The sequence below is a fragment of the Mustela nivalis genome, assembly GCF_964662115.1.
Source record: "Mustela nivalis genome assembly, chromosome: 7".
NCBI classification, from domain to species: domain Eukaryota; kingdom Metazoa; phylum Chordata; class Mammalia; order Carnivora; family Mustelidae; genus Mustela; species Mustela nivalis.
The window spans coordinates 116,754,710-116,778,769 of record NC_139026.1 but is presented as its reverse complement, the minus strand read 5'-3'; the positions used below and the strand labels follow the sequence as shown (position 1 = coordinate 116,778,769).

The following is a 24,060-nucleotide window of genomic DNA, read 5'->3' as shown; positions in this document are numbered from 1 at the left end:
GCAATATCACATCAGAAAAACAGATTAAAAGAGAACTCTTTTAAAGTTAAATTTAATTGAAGAAGGGAGTACTTTTCTGACATGTGTTTTAACATTCTCCCCAAAGCTTTCCATAATTACCAGAACTGTGAACACCAAGCTAGCCTTGTAGGCAAAGCCAAGTAAGGAGGAAATCCTTTCTCTTGTCTCCTACTGTGTAGGAAAATAAGGAGTAGGTAAACAATGGGCAGAAGGGGAAGAAGCATAAAGAGAAAAAGGAGACAAGGGGAAGAAAGTGGCTACATACCACCAGCCCACCAACTGGAAGTGGCTCGAAGCCCTGCTTACATTTTTGTTCTGAGAAGTAAAGAACTCAAGGAGTCCAAGGAAGAGATTTCAAGAAAGAGAAAGAAAAGGAATCAGAGAGAAACCAAACAAAATCCGGAAGGATGTGCCATCCTTTCCTCCCTTTCCTCAATAGACTAACCACCAGGATTTATTTAAACTTCCAGTACTAACTAGAATGGATGAGCAGTTACCTGTGAGTGGATGAGTTTGAGTGCATGTATGTTGTGAGTAGGTGTAGGGGAGAAACAGGGAGGACCTAAAGCACTAACTCTACAAAGAATCAATGTTAACCACTTCACACCCTTATTTACTACATCCTATCCAACTGTGTTCCTGAATTACTTCTTAAATTTATCTATTCCTATAATATTTATGTAGTACTATGAGCCAAGCATCAGTCTAAGTACTTTATACAAACTCATTTAATTCTCAGAACTATCTGATTAGGTAGGTCCAACTATTCTCTCCATTTTCCAGGTAAGAAAACTGAGTCACAGGGTGATTAAGGAACCTGCTTAATTAAGTCACAGCACTATTTAATGGTGGCCTCAAAAGGATTTACACCTGTTCTGGATCCCTTCCTCTTAATTGCTATCTGCAACTATAGTGCCTTACTAGCATCTTTGGTGAATCTTAAATACTTGCAAGGCACTATTCTAGCCTCTGAGGATACAGCGGTCAATAAATAAAATTCGTGACCTTCAAAGTTATAATCTCAGAACAGACACTCAAAGACAAAAATAACCTACCTAAACCAAAAAGTTAACCGGTCACTCATACTTAAAAGCCATTTGGTATTTTCCACTATAGATAGCACAAAGTTTAAACTCACTGACAACCTGGCATACTAAGCTTCTATGATTTGACCTTATTAGTATAAGCATCTTTTCAGCTTCCTCTTCTCATGGGACTCCTTTCCTTGACATCATAAACCAGTAACTTCTCTCTGCTTTGAGGTTAGTGAACTCGGCAGGCTGATTCACACACCCAGCCTTTACTCTTTGTTTTCTTTACCTAAAATTCTTCTTTTTCTTCCTCCCTCTTTCTACCCATTCACCTAACTTACTGATATCACAGCCTTGGTGTAGTATACCGGCCGTTAAAAAACTTTCCCTGGGGGGGCATGTGGGTGGCTCAGTAGGTTAGGCATCTGCCTTCAGCTCAGGTCATGATCTCAGGATCCTGGGATCGAGCCCCATATCAGCACTCCGCTTGGCTGCTTCTCGTTCTCACTCTCCCTCTGTGCTCAACTCTCTATCACTCTCTTAAATATATAAATAGATAGATAAAAACTTCCCCTAGGCCCAGTTAAACCAGGTTAGGTGCCCTATTTTATGTAGTACTTGAGAAAATTCTGATTTACCACACTCCTAGAGCATTACCCAACCTGAACTGTAATTGTTGAAGTGTTTTTATTTTTTATTTTTATTTTTTAAAGATTTTATTTTTTGACAGAGAGAGAGAACACGTAGGCGGGGGGGGGGGGGGGGCAGGCTTCTCGCTGAGCAGAGAGCCCAATGCAGGCTCAATCCCAGGACACTGAGATCATGACCTGAGCCGAAGGCAGAGGCTTTAACCCACTGAGCCACCCAGGTACCCCTACTGGAGTGTTTCTTAAAGATAAGGCCTATTTTGTTACTGTATACTAAAAAGTTATAATAGTTTTTTCCCTTTATAAAAATGGTATTGTGCCCACTACCTGTAAATTATTTTAATGGCTACATGATTACCTTTAACCTTTATTTAAATTTTGGTTTGGTAGAGGTTTATAGTAGAGTGGGTATATATGCAGTGATAATCCATTTTTAGATGGATGGAAAATATGGAAGTCAAGGTGAGAAAAACACTAGCTTAGTGAAACATACTAGAATTTAATGAACCAATAGCTAAAAGTATGTTGAAACTGTCTCAATTCTCTGCTTACACAATAGAAAGCCCATATAATTAAAAATCTAAGTTTTTGTCTTATTAAAATTGTTTACATGTAATTATTCATGAGGAATTTATATAAAAATGATACAGAGCAAGTAAAGAAATAGGACCATGATCACCTCACTATTCTACATCTCCCAAGCTGTCTGGTAATTCGTAAAAATAAATGAGTCTTCTTCTTCCCTGTGCTTTACTAAAGACCCCATCATGGTCCTATGCCTGACATTCTGCCAAGACAATTTCCATTCCCACTTAGATTACATCCCTGTGAGTATCCACAAAGTTCTCATATTACCACCTTAGCTTTTTCCTGAGTTTCACCCAGGCAACATTAGGGATCTGGGGTTTTGTTTTGAAGATTTTGTTTATCTATTTGAGAGATAAAGGAGAGAGAACACAAGCAGGGTAAGTGGCAGGCAGAGGGAGAAGAAGGTCCCCACTAAGCAAAGAGCCTGATGTGGGACTCGATCCCAGAACTGAGATCATAACCTGAGTTGAAGTCAGATGTCTTAACAAGTAAGCTCCCCAGGCACCCCAATGTTAGGACTCTTAACACTTAGGCAGTACACAGGTACTATGCCTAAGGCGCATGAGTGTTATGAACCCTAAAAATAAATCACAGGCTCTAAATACTAAAAAGAAAGAAAGAAAGAAAGAAAAGAAAAGAAAGAAAAGCAAGCATTGCAAAAATATTCATGTGTCATTACATTTCCAAAAAACATTATGTCAACATTAATTTTAATACCTACAAAATTTTCATTATATATGAAAACAATTTAGACTAGATTTTCTCAGAACCATTTGTAAATATGTATGATTATCAACAGTAAATTAAATAATTACAAAAGTAATTTACATAAAAAGAGTTATCATTTGACCCAGAAATTCCACTCCCACATATATACCCAAGAGAAAACATGGTCACACAAAAACTTGTACACGAATGTCCACAGCAACATTATTCATAAAGGCCAAAAAAGAAGAAATTAACTCAAATGTCTATCAACAGATAAATGGATAAATAAAGTATATCCACACAATGGATTATTATTCCACAATGTTAGAGAATGAAGTACTGATAGATGTTACAAATGGATGAACATAAAAACCAGACTTAGTGAATGAAGTTGCTCAAAAAAAAAAAGGTCATCTGAATGCATTCTATGCTATATATATTATATATTCAAGCATTATTCAATCTACAAGTCAGCAAAATCCAGACTGTAGGAAACTACTGGATAATCAGATTTCATCAATAAATATGCACACATGTAAGAAAGAAAAGAAAGAGAGGGAAAGAGATATAGAGGAGGAATTTAAATCAGACTAAAAAGCACATTAATCAATTAACAATATGAATGAACTTGTTTGGATGCAGGCGATCTTTTGTATTAAATTATGACACCCCTGGACACTTGGACAATGATGGGATATTTGATAACCTTAAATAAGTAATTTTTAACTTTTTATAATGATAATTATAAAATGAGGTTTTTTAAATTGAGAGTCCTGTCTATTAGGTCATATTCCAAAATATTTATGAATATAATGAAATGCTATCTGAGATAGGCTTCAAAATTAACAGCTTGTGGGACACTTGGGTGGCTTGCCTGATTAAGCATTTGCCTTCAGCTCATGTCATGATCCCAGGGTCCTGGGATGGAGTTCCACATCAGGATACTTGCTCAAAGGGGAGTCTGCTTCTTCCTCTGCCTGCCACTTGCCCTGCTTATGCATGTACCCTCTGACAAGAAATAAAATCTTTAAACAAACAAAAAAAATTTTTAAATAAAAAATTAAAAAATTAACAGCTTGGTTATGAATATTTAGGATGAGTGACAAGTACAAGCAAGTTTATTATACTATTCATTTTTCTGTATATATTTGCAATTTTCCAAAGGAATGGAATAAAAATCCTTCTCTTCCTCATCATAAACATGGGGTGAAGGGAGTACATAAAAGAATTAAGAAAACTCAGTTTCTGAGAGATACTAATCTAAGAGATCCAACATGCAATCAATATGCATCCTAAGAAAATCAGCACAAGCGGCGCCTGGGTGGCTTAGTGGCTTAGTGCCTTGAGCTCAGGTCATGATCCCAGGGTCCTGGGATCGAGCCCCACATCGGGCTCTCTGCTCAGCGGGGAGGGAGCCTGCTTCCACCATCTCTCTCTCTGCCTGCCTCTCTGCCCACTTGTGGTCTCTCTCTGTCAAATAAATAAATAAAAATCTTGTACTAAAAAATCTATTAAATAAATAAATAAATAAATAAATAACAGGCGCCTCTTTTTGCCATATTAAAACATTGAGGAAAAAGAAAAGATTCCAAAAGTTTTCAGAAAAGAAGAACAGGTTACAGCAAACCCTAAGTTGGAAATCTTTAGATTTATCAAGAGCAACACTGGAAGGTGGAAGGTAATATAAAGCTATGCCTTCAAAATTCTCAAGGAAACCGACTAACCACCTAGAATTCTCTATTAAGAGTGATATCAATTTACTTCCCATGCAGCCTTTTTAAACAGGGAAATAGAAGATATATTCTATTAGGAGGGAATGAAACAAATTAAGAAAGACTTGGGATCCCAGAAACAGAAGGATCTAACAAAGGAGAAATAGGAATTTTTCAGAATAGCTACTATACAGAGCTAAAAACAATTTGTCCAGAAAGACACTTAAGAATAAAGGGCTGCAGGAGAGTTGCCCCAAGAAAAGGGGAAGGAGGAACTAATAGATTGTCTCCGGTGGCAATCAACTTTTCTTGTAAAGGAGTAGATAATATATACTTTAGGCTTTGAAAGCCATTCAGCCTCTGTTACAACTAACTCAATTCTGCCATTGGAACACAAGAGCAGCCACAGACAATAGCAAATGAATGAGCATGGTTGTGTTCCAATAAAACTTTACTTACAAAAACAGGGAGAGGAAAGGATTTGGCCCCTGGGCCATATTTTGCCTGGACTCCTTCCTTTCTCACCCCTCCTCTCACTGCATAACATATTTGGACACTGCAAGGAATTAGCAGCTCTGGTGGAGAATCAGGGGATAACTTAGGTAGATTAAATTAAAAACTAAGAAAAGTTTAAGAAAATATTTCCTAGTTATAACACAAAAAGCCTGAATCATAAAAGAAAAAACTGGACTTCCTCAAAATTAACAACATCTGGTCTTGGAATAATGCTGGCAAGAAAATGGTAAATATATAATAAATATACATAAACCTAGTTATACAGGGTAGAAAACAAAAGTAGTAAAAATAACTATAAATATAATAATTAGTTAAGCAATACACAAAAGGATGTAAAACATGACTTCAAAAATATAAAATGTGAGGGAGAGTAAAAATATAAAGCTTTTTAGAATGCACTCAACCTTAAGCTGTTATCAACTTAAACAGTTACAAATACAGTTGTTATATGTAAGCCTCATGGTAACCACAAAGCAAAACAAAAGATACACAAATGGTAAAGATACACAAAGATAAAGAAAAAGGAATTTAAGTGCACCAGTAAATAAATTCTCAAGCCACAAATGGAGAGAGCAAGGAAAGAAAGGAACAAAGAGGAGCTGCAAAACAGCCAGAATAACAATTTACCAAAAAAATGGCAGTTAAGTGTATACCTATCAATGTAAATGGACACAACTCTCCAACCAAAAGACAAAGAGTGACAAAATGGATTTAAAAACAAAACCCATCTATATGCTGCCTTCAAGAGTCTCACTTCAGATTTAAGGATATACACAAACTGAAGGTGAAGGGATGGAAGGTACTCCTTGCAAATGGAAACAGAAAGAAAGCTAGGATAGTTAAATTTAGAAAAAAATCAATAAGCAAATATCAACCTTAAACATGTTGGGCCAGGTGGACTTAATAGATATATACATAACATTCCACCCAAACACAACAGAACCCATTCTTCTGAAGTGCACATGGAACATTCTCCAGGACAGATCATATAGTAGGCCAAAAAATAAATCTTAATAAATTTAAGAAGACTGAAATCCTATCAAGCATTATTTCTGACCACAATGGCATAAAACTAGAGATCAATAACAGGAAGAAAACTGGAAAATTCACAAATCTAACAACATGCTATTGAACAACCAGAGTCAAAGAAGAAATCAAAAGAGAAATAAAAAGAGACTGAAAAGTATGGAAAACAGAACATACAACAAACCAGAACTTGTGGGATACAGCAAAAGCAATTCTAAGATGGAAGTCTGCAACAAATGCCTACCCCAAGAGACAAGAAAAATCTCAAACACTAGCTTCACACCTCAAGCAACTAAGGAAAAAAGAGCAAAGGAAGCCCAAAGTTAGTGGAAGAAAGGGAACAGCAAAAATCAGAGTGGAAAAAAGTGAAATAAAGACTAAAAGGATAATAGAAAAGATCAATGAAACTAAGACCTGATTCTTGGAAAAAATAAACTAAAGTGACAAATCTTTAGCTAGATTCACCAAGAAGAAAAAAAGAACTCAAAATCAGAAATGAAAGAGAAGACATTACAACTGATACCATGGACACACAAAGGATTTTAAAGAAATGATTATGAATAAATAATATATAAACAAATTTAACATATAAAAAAAATGGATAAATTCCTAGAAACATAAAACTTACCCAAACTGCACTATGAGGAAATAGAAAATTTAACCAGACTGATTACTAGATAAGAGGTAGCACGAGTAATCAAAAACCTCCCAGCAAACAAATGTCCAGGACCAAACAGCTTCACTGGTGAATTCTACTAAACATTCAAATAATGAATACCAATTGTTCTCAAACTCTTTCAAAAACAGAAGAGGAAGGAAACCTTCCAAACTCATTTTATATGACCATTATTATTCTGATACCAAAATGAGACAAGGATGCCACAAGAAGAGAAAATTATAACTGATATCCCTGATGAACATAGATGCAAAAATCCTCAACAGAATATTAGCAAGCCAAATTCAACAATACAAAAGGATCATACAGCAAGATCAAGTGAAATTTATTCAACATCCTCAACTCAGTGTGATAAACCACATTAACAAAATCAAAGATAAATATTATATGATCATCAAAATAGATGCAGAAAAAGCATGACAAAATTTAACATCCATTTATGATAAAAAACTCTCAACAAAGTGGCTTAAAGGGAATGTACCTCAGCACAATAAAAGCCATATACTAAAAGCCTATGGCTCACATTGTAACCAATAGTGAAAAGCTAAAAGCTTTAAGACAAGGATATCTACTCTTACTACTTTTATTCAACATACTATTGAAAATTTGAGCTACAGCAATTAAGCAAGAAAAATAAGTAAAAAGCAACCAAATTAGAAAAGAAGAAAAACTGTCAGTATTTGCAGGTAACAATATTATATGCAGAAAATCCTAAAGGCTCCACCAAAAACCTATTTGAAGGAATAAACTAATTCAGTAGTGTTGTAGGACACAAAATCAGTATACAAAAATCTGTTGTATTTCTATACACTAATAACTACCTACCAGAAATCGAAATTAAGAAAACAATCCCATTTACAACTGAATCAAAAGAACACCTAGGAATAAGGGTGACTGGGTGGTTCAGTCGTTAAGTGTCTGCCTTCAGATAGGGTCATGATCCCAGGGTCCTAGGATGGAGCCCTGCAACAGGGTGCTGGGATGGAGACCTGCAACAGGCTCCCTGCTTAGTGGGAAGCCTGCTTTTTCCTCTCCCACTTCCCCCTGCTTGTATTCCCTCTCTCTCCATCGCTCTCAGTCAAATTAAAAAAAAAAAAAAAACAATTAAAAAAAAAAAAAAAAACCCAAACCTAGAAATAAATAACCACAAAGTTGGGAGAACCTGTACTTTAAGACACCTTACTATAAGACAGTGATTGAAGAAAACACAAATGAAAAGATATTCTGTGCTAAAGATATTCTGTGTTGGGCACCTGGGTGGCTCAGTCATTAAGCATCTGCCTTTGGCCTGGGTCATGATCCCAGCGTCCCTGGATCCAGCCCCACATAGCCCCGCACGGCACCGCACCAAGCCCCCTGCTCAGTGGGAAGCCTGCTCTTCCCTCCCACTCCCCTTACTAACCTCTCACGCTGTGTCTCTCTCTGTCAAATAAATAAAATCTTAAAAAAATAAAAAATTGTATTAAAATGTCCATACTACCTAATGCACTCTACTGAGTTGATGTAATCCCTATCAAAATTCCAACAGCATTTATTTTCCTACAGAAATAGGAAAAACAGGGGCGCCTGGGTGGCTCAGTGGGTTAAGCCGCTGCCTTCAGCTCAGGTCATGATCTCAGGGTCCTGGGATCGAGTCCCGCACTGGACTCTGCTCAGCAGGGAGCCTGCTTCCTCCTCTCTCTCTCTGCCTGCCTCTCTGCCTATTTGTGATCTCTCTCTGTCAAATAAATAAATAAAATCTTAAAAAAAAAAATAGGAAAAACAATGCTAAAATCTGTATGGAACAAAATAACACAAACTCATAGATACAGAAAAAGACTGGGGGCTACTAGAAATGGGGAGTAAAGAGTGACCAAATGAGTGACAGGGGTCAAAACGTACAACGTTACAATATAAATAAGTCCTGGGGATGTGATGTGTAGCATGAGGACCACAGTTAATAATACTAAATGTTATGTATTTGAAAGTTGCTAAGAGAGTAAATCTTCAAATTCTCATCACAAGAAAACAAATTTTTCTGATTACATAATAGATGTTAACTATACATACTGTGATAATCACTTGGCACTATGTTGTATGATATAGGACATTGATATAGGACAGATACACAATACACACACAGAGGATTACTACCCAGAACTCTCAAAGAACTCTATCAAGAATGCTCAAAGCTCACTAATAATAAAACACGCAATCCAAATAAAAAGCCGAAAGACCCAAAGAGTTGAGAAATGAGTACATAAAAGATGTTCAACTGGGGCGCCTGGGTGGCTCGATGGTTTAAGCCGCTGCCTTCGGCTCAGGTGATGATCTCAGGGTCCTGGGATCTAGCCCCACATCGGGCTCTCTGCTCAGCAGGGAGCCTGCTTCCCTTCCTCTCTCTCTGCCTGCCCTCTCCACCTACTTGTGATCTCTCTCTCTCAAATAAATAAATAAAATCTTTAAAAAAAAAAAAAAAGATGTTCAACTTCATTAGTCATTAGAAAAATGCATATTAAAACTTCAACAAGAGGGGCGCCTGGGTGGCTCAGTGGGTTAAGCCACTGCCTTCGGCTCAGGTCATGATCTCAGGGTCCTGGGATCGAGTCCCGCATCAGGCTCTCTGCTCCACAGGGAGCCTGCTTCCTCCTCTCTCTCTCTGCCTGCCTCTCTGCCTACTTGTAATCTCTCTCTGTCAAATAAAAAAATAAAATCTTTAAAAAAAAAAAAAAAAAACTTCAACAAGATACCACTACACACCTATTGGAATGGGTCAAAAATCCGACAGAATCAAATGCTGATGAGGACGTGGAGCAACAAAAACTCTCATTTGTGCAAATGGAAATTGAAAATAAAATAACGACTTAGGCAATTTCTCTTAAATATACACCTTTCGTTTACCCAGTAATCCCCTTTCTGAGTATTTATACATTAGAAATAAAGATACAGATTTACAAAAAAAAAAAAAAAACTAAACACAAATTTTTATAGCACCTTAGTAACTGCGCAAAACTGTAAACAACCCAACTGCCCATCAACTGGTGAATGGAAAAACAAAATATGGTACCTCCACGCTGTGATGTACTATTCACCAATAAAATGGTATAAATTACTGATATATGGACAATAGATGATTCTCAAAAGCTTTAGCTAAGTGAAAGGAGGATTCATTTGACTAAATATATTTGATTCAATTTACATTACATTCTGGGAAAGGCAAAAACACATGGACATACATCAGATCACCGATTGTCAGAGGCTCAGGAAAGACTATGGAAGAGCAACAGAAAACTTCTGGGGTGATATTAATTGTGGTGGTACTTACAGGACCATAAAAATTTGTCAAAATTCAAAGAACACACACACAAAAAATTCAAAGAACATTTTTCCATGTCTGTTATTCTTCCATAAACCCAAACCCTCAAACTCAAGGTGTTCATCCTTCCGCAGTATCCCACATCTCAGCAAATATCAACATCCAGAGTTCCTCAAGCCAGAAATTTTATTCTTTCTTGATATCTGACTCTCCTCTACAAATCAATCCAATCAATAAGTCCTGTCTTTATCTTCTAGCCAATTCTTGAATTCACTGACATCACCCTAATCCAACCCACCACCTCTTACCTGATCACTGCCATAGCTTCCTAAGTGACTGCCTGTATCCTCCTTTGACCCCTTGATACATGTCACATACCACGACCAATGTAAACTTTCCAAAACACAAATCTGATTATTTCATACACTCAGCTTAAAATCCTTCAAAGACTCTAACTTGCAATCTTTAGCAGGTATCTTATATTTTATTGTTTAATAAAAAAAATTCTCTAATTTATCACTCTGACATCTTTCCCATAAAAGTTGGTAAATATTTTAATAATATTCTGATGACAAAGATTTTAAAACAAGTTATCAGTTTTAAAAGAAAAGCTAAGTAGCCTATGGTAAAGATGAGAATAAAAAAGTAATCAGGAAAATCAAACTGTTAAGCTATTTAGATTTCCAATAGAAATGTTCTAAAATCTTGGGGCACCTGGGTGGCTCAGTCAGTTAAGTGTCTGCCTTCGGCTTGGGTCATGATCCCAGGATCCTGGGATGGAGCCCCGCATCAGGCTCCCTGCTTAGCGGAGAGCCTGCTTCTCCCTCTCCCCGCCGCTGTGCCTACTTGTGCTCACTCTCCATCTCTCTGTCAGATAAATAAAATCTTTTTTTTTTTTTTAAAGACTTTTATTTATTTATTTGACAGACAGAGATCACAAGTAGGCAGAGAGGCAGGCAGAGAGAGAGGAGGAAGCAGGCTCCCCGCTGAGCAGAGAGCCAGATGTGGGGCTCAATCCCAGGACCCTGGGATCATGACCTGAGCCGAAGGCAGAGGCTTTAACCCACTGAGCCACCCAGGCGTCCCAGATAAATAAAATCTTAAAAGTAAAAACAATGTTCTAAAATCTCTTTTAAGTTTTTCTCCTCACTACACGTACCTCATTCCTTAGAACACTAAAAGCTGACCTGTCACTTAACTTTCCAGTGAGTTTTAGGTTTCTGAGGCTGAAAGAGAGCTCCAAAAGAACATGTTACTACCAAAAGTACGATGTGTTAACACAGCCTGACGAAACTGTTTTAAAAACAAATTTACAAATAATAGCAGAAATAAAAAACATAACTTTGCCAAGATGGGTGGATCTTAATTTGAAGCAATATTGTTCTTCATTTGGATATTTTTCTTTCTTTTTTTTTTTTTTAAAGATTTTACTTATTTATTTGATGAGAGAGAGCACAAGTAGACAGAGCGTCAGGCAGAGGAAGAGAGAGAAGTAAGCTCCCCACTGAGCAGAAAGCCTGATGTGGGGCTTGATGCCAGGACTCTGGGATCATGACCTGAGCCAAACAGACACTTAACCAAGCCACTCAGGCACCCATGAACATTTTTCATATAAAGAACTGATTTGGATAATTACATTTCAGCAGATAAAGCAGTAAAAGATTCTCAAAACTTTCCATTTTAGGTAGAGAACTGATATACACAATTGGATAAATATTTTACCTGAAGTATAAACTATTTTAGTAAAACATATAACCATGTTTAACATGTTGATGAAAGTGACTACATTTTAATTACTGATAAATGCTTTAGTATGCCACATTTCAGTTGACTTCCAAAAGTATGATTTACGAACAATGTAAAAGGCTAGAAACTTAATATTGTGATTCTTTTTTAAAGATATATTTGAGAGAGAGTTCACATGTGCATGCACACATACATGGTGGGAAAGGGGCAGAGGGAGAGGTAGAGAGTCTCAAGCAGACTCTGCACTGAGAGTAGAGCTCCATGCAGGACTCGAGCTCAGCATCTTCAGATCATGACTTGAATGAAAAGCAACAGTTGATGCTTAACCAACTAAGTCACGAAGGCGCTCTTTTCAGCAAAAAAAAAAAAAAAAAAAGAGAGATAGAGAGAGAAAGAGAAACGAAACTACCAAATAATGACTTTTTACTTCAGTATTAATCACTACTGCCAAAAATTTGGCCAGTCCAAAAATTACAATACTGGGACCTCAATTAATTTCAGGTACTCAATATACCATAATTAGCTTTTCAAATGATATTTAGTGGGCTTAGAGCAGGTTATATTCTAATTAATATCATTATAATTAATATAATTTGAAAGAAAATACTTGAGGCCTCATACAGGACATTATTAACTTGCAGTATTTTTCATTTGCATAGAAAATGCTACCTCTACTACACACTGACTAAAAATGCTTCTGTCGTTTCATATTAGTTTCATATCAAAATAAGCTCTGGGGCTCCATGAGGCTGCCTGGGTGGCTCAGGGGGTTAGCCTCTGCCTTCAGCCCAGGTCATGATCTCAGGGTCCTGGGATTGAGTCCCGCATCGCGCTCTCTGCTAGGCAGGGAGCCTGCTTCCTCCTCCCTCTCTCTCTGCTCTCCTCTCTGCCTACTTGTGATCTCTCTCTCTGTCAAATAAATAAAATCTTTAAAAAAAAAAAAAGCTCCAAGGTTACATCTAAACAATTTCATCTTACTGTATTCAAATGAGTGAGCCAATAGAGTCAAAAGATATCTTTGTTATCTGATGAGGCATGGGGTACAATGCTTTTTGTTGCAACAAGATTTGATCCATGGAGCTATTAGTACTCCACAAATGTCATTTCCATCATCTGTTTAAAAAAAAAAAAAGACAAGACAGAAGTAGGGGGAAAAGAGTAAAGAGAAATACAGTAGACTCTCATCAACCTCAGTTGGCAAAAAGTATATTGCAGGAAGAAAACCCTTAAGTCTCAAAGAAAAGGAAGGATAATGGGGAGTAAGTAATGTATTTATACTACAATATGTAAGTTGTAGAAGGCAAATGCTTCCAAAATAAACCCATCTGACCAGAATTAAAGTCCATTCTCTCTTCAAACTTGAGATTCTCTCCCAAGTCTCTACAGACTGTACTCCTCAAGTTTTCACACTGCTCTCATTAGTATGCAGTTTAATGTCCCTTTTACTTGCTTTCTCTTTTTTTCTTAATATTTAGGCAAAGAATTTTTTTTAAAAAGATTTTATTTATTTATTTGTCAGAGAGAGAGCGAGAGCGAGCACAGGCAGACAGAGTGGAAGGCAGAGTCAGAGGGAGAAGCAGGCTCCCTGCGGAGCAAGGAGCCCGATGTGGGACTCGATCCCAGGATGCTGGGATCATGACCTGAGCCAAAGGCAGCTGCTTAACCAACTGAGCCACCCAGGCGTCCCTAGGCAAAGAATTTAAGACACCAACCAGCATTTAAAAAAGAAAAGAAAAGAAAACCATTCTCATATACCTATCTCAAATAAGTTATAAAACTTAAGTTTGTCTAATTCCCTCAAAGGCAGGCAAGCTCACACACTGCCATGCATGCTAGACAAAACTGTGACCAACAAGCCTTTTCACAAATAATTACATGATCCAGGGCACAATTTTTCCTAGGCCTGATCTTCTACCCAAACATTAAAAAGGGTTACCCAAATCATTCTGTCTTTGCACTACCCAAAGAATTGCAGTATTTGTTATCCTATTCTTTGAGAGCTAAATTAAATCACATATATTTAAAAATCTTGGATTTAAATCTTTTCTCACAAATATAGGCTAAGATGTTAAGATTAATAGTAATTTGCTTTTCTGAGTTGTTTGTTATGGGTTACATAGTTTTTATGGAGGATGGAATCACATACTAATCAGCTTCTACTGGTTTATTATTGGCTGTAATAAAATTCAGATTCCTTGCTTCTCTTCCAATTCCTACCAACTTTATCACTATTTCTCAACTGGTCCTTTTTTCCATTCAAATTAATATACCTGGGAGCTGCTATATATTAATTCCCACTTAAATCCTGACACAGCTCTAAAAGACACAGACATGAGAGAATAAGAAAAGGGGATATGGCTACAGCGGGTATACAACAACTTTGCTGACTACCTCCTGTTTAAAATTCCAAAAACATGGACAACACAACCTCTTACAATCCCATTCTTTCACTTAAGTGTCCATTAAGGTAAAGAATAAAGGCAATCCCTCTCCCACTGCCCCTCCCCCTGCTCATGCTTGCACACGCACGCTCTCTCTCTCTCTCAAATAAATAAATATTTAAAAAAAAATAAAGACAATCCAACACACAAGTTATAAAAAAGAAATAAAAATGATACCAATTCTCCTACAGGAGAGACCTGAAACAGGATGTACTTTGCCCATGACTTATATAATCATCATAACAGCATCTAACTACAGAGTTGTTAATAATAATAATAATAATAATAGCAAATTTTTATTGGCTTGCATATATTCCAGAAACCATGCTAAACACATTTTATACATTATCTCATCAATTCCATAGAATAACTCTAAAATGACTATTTTAAAGATAATAATGTTTTAAAGATGAAGAGACAAAGATTTAGAAAATTTGGGTAAAATACATACATAACTGTTAACTAGCAACCCTTGAATCTGAATCCAGATCCATCTGGCTTTAAGATGAAGTTCTTACCCCTGTTCTCTACTGCATTTATTATTTGCCATTGTAAAAACTAGAGTTGGCTCAGAGGAAGTGGATGAGATGACAGTTCAGCCTTCTAGAAACAGACAAGTCCCACCTAAAAGGCTGAATATCTTAAGATGGTGGAGGAAGTTTCTGCCAGATGTCAAAACATTAAGAAAGAGGGGCACCTGGGTGGCTCAGTCAGTAGAGCATGTGACTCTTGATCTCAGAGTGAACTCATGATCTCAGGTTGAGAGTTTAAGCCCCACATTGGGAATAGAGTTTACTTAAAAAACAAAACAAAACAAAACAAACAGGCCATCCATGAGAAAGAAAGAGAGGAAAGAAGGAAGGAAAACACTGGTCTCAAAAATGAAAAAGTGTGAATCAAGAAACCAGTATGCTAAACTGGCTCTGTCAATGACAGTGTGATCCCAGGCTAGTTGCTATTTCATTTTCTCCATCTGCACAACATAAAAAGGCAATGTTTATAAATACTTTCCAAGTTTGCTGGGTAATGCTAAGTTTAGGTAGTATTATTCTCTACCATTTTCTGTAATTTAAGTTTTCCATCCATGTTTTTGAATCTAATGAAGACCAAAACTGTACCATTACTGAAATCTCTATGCCTTTACTCTTTCTCATACTTTATTCCCATATATCAATTAAACAGGCTTTCTTTCATTCCATTTTTCTTATAAGCAGTTCATTTTAATGTTTACCTATTTCAGATAAGAAAAAATGCAATTCCTTTCATCATAATGCCACACCATTTCCTTAATCCTTGATTACCTTCTTTATAACTAGTTTTTAGCCCTCTAAAATTTAACTTCCAAACTAGCCAAAGTTTGGGCATATCTAAGTGCCAACATAAAGCCATCTATTGATAATCCACACAAAATACACTGTCCTTACTTACATGCAAACCTTAACTCAAAATGGAAGAAAGGCCTATACTTAAGATCTAAACATATAAAAATAGAAAATTCATAGAAGAAAACACAGCAGGAAAGCTTTGGCATCGGATTTGGGAATGATTTCTTGGATATGATACCAAAAACACAAACAAAAGAAAACACAGATAATTGGTCTTCATCAAAATTTAACTTTCATGCATCAGAGGACACTATCAAGAGTGAGAAAATCCACAGAATGAGAGAAAACATTTACATTTTTTTTAATATGTATAAATATCCTATATAAAGAATACCTTAACAACAATAACAAATTTTGAAATGGGCAAAGATCCTGAATAGACACCCCCCCAAAGATACACAAATAGCCAACTAGCACATAAAAAGATCTTTAAGTCACAAGTCATTAGCGAAATGTAAATCCAAAATACAATGAGATGCCACTTCACACCTAGTAAGATGTCTATTATCACAGCACTCAAACAAGCCAAAAATGGAAAGTAACTAATGTTGGTGAGGATGTGGAGAAATTGGAATCCTCGTGTAATGCTGGTAGGAAATGTAAAATGGTGCAGCCACCATGGAAAACATTTCAGTATGCTCTCAAAAAACCAACTACAGAATTACCATATGAGAGCACCAATCGCTCTTCCAGGTATTTACCCAAAGGAAAAGAAAAGCAGGGAATGGGAAAGATACTTCTGTTACAACATTCGCGGCAGCATTATTCACAATAGTCAAAGGTGGACAGGACTCAAATGCCCATTAACAGAAGAATGGATAAGCAAAATGCAATACACATAAAAGGAATACTAATAATTCATAATAAAGGAGTAAATTCTGATACAAGGTACAGCATGGATGAACCCCAAAAACAGTATGTCAAATAAGATAAACCAAACAAAAAAGAACAAATATAATATGATCTTCCTTTTATATGGTAACAAAGGAGACAAATTCATAAAGACAAAAAGTAGACAACAGATTACTAGGTGCTGGCAGGAGAGGCAATGGTGAGTTATTGCTCAATGGTTGCCGTTTCTATTTGGGATAATGAAAAAGTTTTGGAAACAGATAGTGGTGATCATTGTGAAGACACTGTGAGTACAATTACTGCTAGTGAACTGTACACTTAAAAATGGTTAAAATGGGAAATTTTCTTATGTATATCTTACCACAATTAAAAAAAAATAAATACAAAAAAAGGTACTGTCCTGGGGACCCTGGGTGGCTCAGTGGGTTAAGCCTCTGCCTTTGGGCTTTCTGCTCAGCGGGGAGCCTGCTTCCCCCACTCTCTCTGGCTGCCTCTCTGCCTACTTGGGATCTCTCTCTCTGTCAAATAAAGAAATAAAATCTTTAAAAAAAAAAAAAAAGGTACTGTCCTTCACAGTGTTTAAAATCCAGATCATACGGACAACAAAGTTCTGATGCAAAAGAAATATCTAAATCTCAGTGCAAAGTGATTTCTAAAAATTTTTTAAATGTAATTAAACAATACTTAGAACTACAAAGATAAAATATGATTAATTTTGGTATATACAGACTTTTACCAAATAAAAGAAATATTCTGAAAGCTAGCTTAACATGCTTTTTAAGGTTCAGGACTATTTGGGGATCTTCCTGAACATCACTATAATTCATTATTCTAGTAACTTCATACCAAAGTATGCTCTATTTCTCAATGTCAGAAAATAGTAATTATAAACAAAAGGGGACAGCTAGCATAAACTCTATAGTGTTTGGAATCAGAGTTATCGGTATGAACTCATAGTTTTTAACAAATGCACACATGGATTAAAAAGATACACAAATAAACATGGATGTTTGTGTATGTGTGAGTTAATGTGTATATATACACATATATTTCTAGCTCTGTCTGCTAAGAAGGCCTAATAGGGAGCAATGACACCTCAGTAGCAATATATGCACACATCACATCCAGATCTTGGTTTCTAAATATCATCTCCAATAGCAAGAACCAGAGCTCCTAGGACTAATGACTGATTCTAGGTCTCAGCAGAAAAATGGAAGATAAACCTAGAAAATGTTATCATGTCAGAAAAAAAAAAAAATGCTTTCCTAAAGAAAAGAGAATGGGGGCACGGTGAAAAAACAAAGAGTCAATCTGAAGACCATACCTGGAACCATCTGACAACAAAATAATGACAGCATTAAATTATAAACCATAGAATAAAATAAGTATCCATGACTCAATACTAACATAAACAAATTACTAAATAAACAAGAAGGGGCAGGTCTTCCCTACAGAAAAATTCCAATTAATAAATGTAGAAGGAAATGAGAAAAAACAAGATCACTATCAGGTGAACACCATTATAGTAATTGTTACAGGCAAGATCTACCAAAGAATACTGAAAACAAATGGGCAAAGGCTTGAGGAGAAAAGGGATAAACGCACAGTTTCAAAGAATCTCCCCAAGATTCCTTGTAATTACAAAGACAAAAATGGTGACTTTACAAGTAGAGAAATCTGACAGACATGGCATCCACCATATGAGAATTAACATCACCTCAAACAGGATATACTGACATTCTGCACTCAACATCAATAATGTTGAATGTAAGACTCAACATTACACTGCACATTACTTCTATAGCATTTTTGTCAAAAATGCAAAACTTCAATAAATCACGAAAACATCAGACAAAACCAAACTGAGAGACATTCTACAAAATAAATGACCACACACTCATCACAAGTGTGAAGGTCATAGAAGAAAAAAAGACTATTATAGATAAGACTAAGGAGACACAATAACTAAATGCAATGTAAGATTTTGGACTGAATCCTGAAACAGAAAAAGGACATTATTGGAAAAACTAGTAAAATTCAAATAAGGTCTGTAGTTTAGTTAACAGTATTGTACGAATGTTAATTTCCAGTTTTAATCACTGTACTCTGGTTGCATAAGTTATTAACATTAGGGAAAGCTGGGTGAAAAGTACCTGGGTGAAGGTACAGATTTCAAAATTTAAAAAAAAAAATTGTTGAAGTATCCTATACATTTTCTCCCTCAAGTGAGTTAAAACAAAGTTGAGAAACTCAATAAGTATTTACATAGAGTAAGTAAATCCAACATTTCAATATATGAAAAGCAACCTATGTTGAAACAAGACTTTAGTCATTAAGAGATACTTATGTATTTATAGGTGCTAGAGATGCTATCTTCAAGAAACTTATAGCTGGTAAGAGAAACAAAAACAATAAATTGTCAACTTCATTGATAAAAAAATTCTGACACACAATCAGGCTACAATCCAATGATTAAATAACAAGAGTAACATCATTTATGATATTAAAGTATATAAATGAAAATCATTTAGATAACTAAAATCTTCAAATAAAACATTAACACCTATACACTTACAGAATTTAAGTTAGCCTAACACTCACTACACATATTTCAAATGGTAGTCTTATAAGTAATTAGTGTCTAATGCTTCAAAAAGTACTATTAAATATTTTCCATTAAAGATTCTATTTCTTCAACCTAAAAAGCTAGTAGCTTACTTTAATCTCCAGCAAAAAAGAAAAAAAAAAAAAAAAGAGAGAGAAGTAAGGATAACAAAAATGACCTCAAAAATCAAACTGAACGAAACAATTCTTAAATCAAGTACAATCTCAGGGGTGCCTGGGTGTCTCAGTCAGCTAAGCACCTGCCTTTGACTCAGATCATAATCCCAGGGTCCTGGGATCAAGCCCTGCATGAACAGGTCCCTGCTCAAAGGGGAGCCTGCTTCTCCCTCCCTCTGTGCTCTTTCTCTCTCAAGTAAATAAAGAAAATCTTTAAAAAAAAAAAAACAATCTCAGAAAAAAACAGATATATTTATATACCAAGTAACTGGCTAATAAAGACAGCTAACTGAAAATAAAAATGTCAACGAACATATAAAGCATTATAATTATATATTCATTAAAAAATATTCCCTCTCTCCTCCTCTGGGTAGGTCAATCAACAGGGTTCAACTGCACCCCAAAAGTTATAGCAGATGCTAATGATCTTAACCCTACTCAGTCTCAAAACTTCTAAGGATCAAAAGACCTACACTGTTCTAGTCTCTCCAATAAGCCTTCCCAAACACAAAGTGGTAACAGAGGATGACTCTAAATATTCTTAAAGATAATAATACAAGGATTATGCTAACATCTGCAATATAATAGAAACATTACTGTTAAGATTCAAACCCAGGCAAAGAGCCAGATCACTCTGAACAGATACACTGATTAGCTGATTACTGAGCAAGGATTCAGTCACACATCTCAAGTATCAATAACTTGTTATAAATCTCTAACATTCTAAATTTCTGCCTGTTTTTCCTAAACATAACAACAACCAGTTAAAAGTCTTTATAATATTAAGATTCCAGGGCTTCCTGTCATCAATTTTCTTGAATTTACTTGACAATAGATACATGAAAACACTGCCTTCAATTATAATCAGACATTTTCCGGTATATAAAGAGAACAGGCCGCTAAGAAAGGTGGAACACAAAAGAAACAGTGCAAACTTTTGTAAAATGTCTCATAAAAAGTAACAGCTCTTTAAACAACACCACATCTGTAGGTCCAAAACTCAGCAGGGACCAACTGAGAAAATGCTGCAGTATTCCAGGGCTTTCTCCACTTCTCTCTATATTCTTTCCTTAGTTGGTCTCAACCTGTTTCATAACTTAAACACCATTTCATACTCTAAAAAAAATACAAGGGGTCAAGGCAGGTGAAGTATGCTACCATTTTGACAAAGTGGGGAGAATATATACATATTTTCTTTATATGTGCATAAAATATATCTTTGGAAAGGTATGTAAGAAAACATGAACCCTTTTAGCACCACAAAAATTGGGTGTTACAGGATACAAGAAATAGGGGAGATTTTCACTCTGAACCTCATCAAACATTTTAAGTCTTGAATCATGTGAATGTAGTTTTTATTCAAAACATAAATAAACCAACAGATAAGTGCTGATGATGCCCGATCTCGTTTTTCTTTCCTCACCAGAATTTAAGTCCCGTGAAGACAGAGATTTTATCTATGTTTTCACTACTACATTCCCACTGCCAGGTCCATTGCTGGTGCTTGAAAAACATTTGTTGAATGAATGACTTCTTAATCACTTCAGTAAACTCCAGATGGTATATCCAACTGCCTACTTCTTAACTCCACTTGAACATCTAACATGTCGTACTTAACATGTCTTATCTAACCTTTTCCCCATATAACATGCTTCCCTCACCACTTTCTCATCTCCATACCAGCATCACCACCCTCTAGCTGAAGTCCAAACACCAGGAATCACCCCTGTCCCAACCAACTACACTTTCATGCAAGCCTCAAGTTCAATCAATGCCGTTAGCTCCAAAATGAACCTCAAAAATCTTTAACCTGATCTAACATGCTAGTCACTAAGCTACCATAGCCTTCTAACTGGTCTCTCTGCTTCTTTTCTCCTCTTATCCAGTCTTCCCTGCAGTCAGACTGTCAAATCTGACCAGAGCAATTTCAGTTTCACAAAAATTCCAATAGCTTTTCCATGTACTTTAAGAATAAAATCCAAACTCCTTTGGACAAAAAGACCTCACCAGATCTGGCCCTTGGCTATGACCTAACTTCTTATCCCCCACTAGGGTCCACATGCACTGAGCTTCTTCAGTTTACTGACCCCAAGCTTGACAACACCTCTGAGAACTTCCCTGTGCTGTTCTCTCAGAAAGGAATACTCTCCCCTCAGACTTCAAAAGGCTAAACCCTTCTGACTTACTTGTCAGGTATTAGGTCAAAGCTCACCTCAGACAGGTCTTTTTCCCAACCACAGCATCTGAAGTAGTCTTCTCTCAGTCACTACCACAACTTTCCATTTTATTTCCTTTATTGCACTTAATAATTCTCTGAAATTATTTTTATTCCTTATGTCTTATCAGTCTCTCCTCCCCCACCAGAACTGAAGCTCTAGAAGGACAGAAACTTCACCTGCCTGGCTTATTGTTGTATCCCTAATGCCCACAATAATACTTGATATATGAACCAGGTACTTAAATATTTAACTGATAGAGAAGGCAAACTGACTTTAAAGAAGGTCCACAATATTTAATTTAATAACAAACTGGTGAGGATAAAAGACATGGATAAACCATCTTAACTTCCATAAAATACCGAAAATCAACAGAGGCTGGAGAGTGAAATAAGATTATTTCAGATGCTTCTGAACATTCAAATACATAGAAAAGGTATTTTTCACACACGATGTGCATGCACACTGTGGCACTGCTACAGGGAAACTAAATTATACACAGCATCTGAAAAGAAAAAAAGGGTAACTCAAAACACTGTGTACATCTGTAATTTCACCTCTGAGTCTTTCGGAAGGGTCTTTCAAACACCGTATTTGGGTAAGAGAGGCAAAGTATAATCAATCTGTCTGCCTTGGAAAGGAATCTGAGATTCTAAAGAATAGGGTATAGCCTTTTGAGTGTTTTAAATACCTATTGGGCAGTCAGTAGTCAATGAGAACAAAGTGATTATTTCCCATATTTTACTCTGAATGTACATTTGGGAAAGATGTAGTTCAAAGAATTTTATACTGTCAAGTCAAAGCTCCTACAGTGAATGTTAATATCTTCAAATCTTATCTATTCTAGTTACTAATCTAATTATGTTCAAAATGTAAACTTACACGGTACCACCCATCAACTGGCAATAGTAATCCCTGAAGGAAAGGGAGATGATTTGACAATAACAGTGTGCAATTCACGGATGTTTTATTTACATGCACATATCGGTGAGGTTGTAGGGAATGGTCCAGACTCCCTAGTGTGTAAGTGCTCTGAGAAGTCTAAGGATCTTATTTCACCAGACCCTAAGTGTAGAGACAGGTCTGGAGTGCACGTAGATTACTCCTCCCCATAGCTATCAATCTTCGCTGTCTGCGGAAACAAAAGTGAAAATACTCGTGGCAAGGATGTAAGAGACTGATGCCCCCACACACACCCCCAAACACAGAGTTGTGTATGCGTGTGAGCTCGTAAACAAGCAGAAGAGTACACGCACTCTCACCTTCCCTCCTTCGGAAGAAAATGGGGCCGAGGGAGGGGCGGCCAAGGCCGGGTAGGGGAGGCCCGGGATCCAGTCCAGGGGGTGCCGGGCTTACGGGTCAGCGCTCCGGGGAGCCGGGGTCACTTACGGGACACCATCTTCCCCCGCCGCCCCCCTTCCATCCCTCTCCCCTCCCCCCCTCTTCGCCCCCAACTCCTTTCCTCCGCCCCATCCCCGCCACCCATTAACCGGGAAGGGAAGTTTCCCGGAGCCTGCAGCCCGGCTCCCCGACCCTCAGCGGGGTTACCTTCTGCAGAAGCGGGACAAGGGACAGGGGATAAGGGGAGGGGGAGGCAGCCCGAAGGAGTGAAGGACGAAGCCCCCGGCGAGGAAGGTGGGCGGCGGCGGCGGCGGCTGTCAGCTCGCGTTCCCCTGCTCACAGCGCTGCCATTACTGTGCGCCGAGGCCGCCTCCCCGGCCGGCCGCCGCCACCGGCCCAGGAGACACGGGGGGTGGGGAGCGAAGCCTGGGGAGCCCGCGCGCCGGGCGCTCACCTGCCACAGCGGGAACACAGCAAAGCTCAAGGCCGCCGCCGCTCCCGGACGGGACAGGGGCGGCGGGGAGAGGGAAAAGGGAAGTAGGACGCGCTGGTTACGGGATCCGTAAAACAACCGGCCTCTGGACCCGGCTTTCCCCCCCCAACACACCCTTCGGGCTCCTTCTTCCGCTACCTCCAAATCCCCCCTCAGAAAGCAATGGTAGAGTCCGCGTTACGGCAAGCGCTGGGGCCCGATTTAGTGCAATTGCGAAGGGCCGCGGAAATCAGTATTCAAAGTGACTTCTTGCGGTATTCCCGGTTAAGGAGACAATCACGGTTCGCTGAGCCCAAGAGACTCAATACCTACCAAGTTTTGGCACTACTAGTAACCATATACCAGAAAGGTGTTTTCAACAAAAGTGCGTTCCCTTTGAGTTGTTTGAAATCCATGTGAATATTCTGAGACCTACAATCTCCTTGCCAACACTACCATGGGCTTTTCAAATTGTCAAAAATATGTTAGCAAAACTATGTTCCCCTCTGATATACATCTTTTCTAGTGGGTCTGTCTATAGATAAATACTGAGACATAACTATATTTTAAATAAAGGAACTTCTCTTCACAGTCTTCACCACTGAG

At 37.4% G+C, this 24,060-nt stretch overlaps 1 protein-coding gene across 3 annotated transcripts in view; it reads right to left on the bottom strand.

Moving 5' to 3' along the window:
- CUL2 (cullin 2) overlaps window positions 1-23,659 on the bottom strand; it is a 103,139-nt gene extending 79,480 nt beyond the window's left edge. The window contains exon 1 of one of the 3 annotated variants that reach the window (XM_082739719.1): window positions 23,437-23,659. The gene's annotated coding sequence lies outside the window, so the exon portion shown is untranslated. Of the gene's footprint in view, window positions 1-22,903 lie in introns of all 3 variants that reach the window. The other 2 variants (XM_082739720.1, XM_082739718.1) reach the window with 2 other exon arrangements.
- Between the last annotated feature and the right edge of the window lie 401 nt (window positions 23,660-24,060).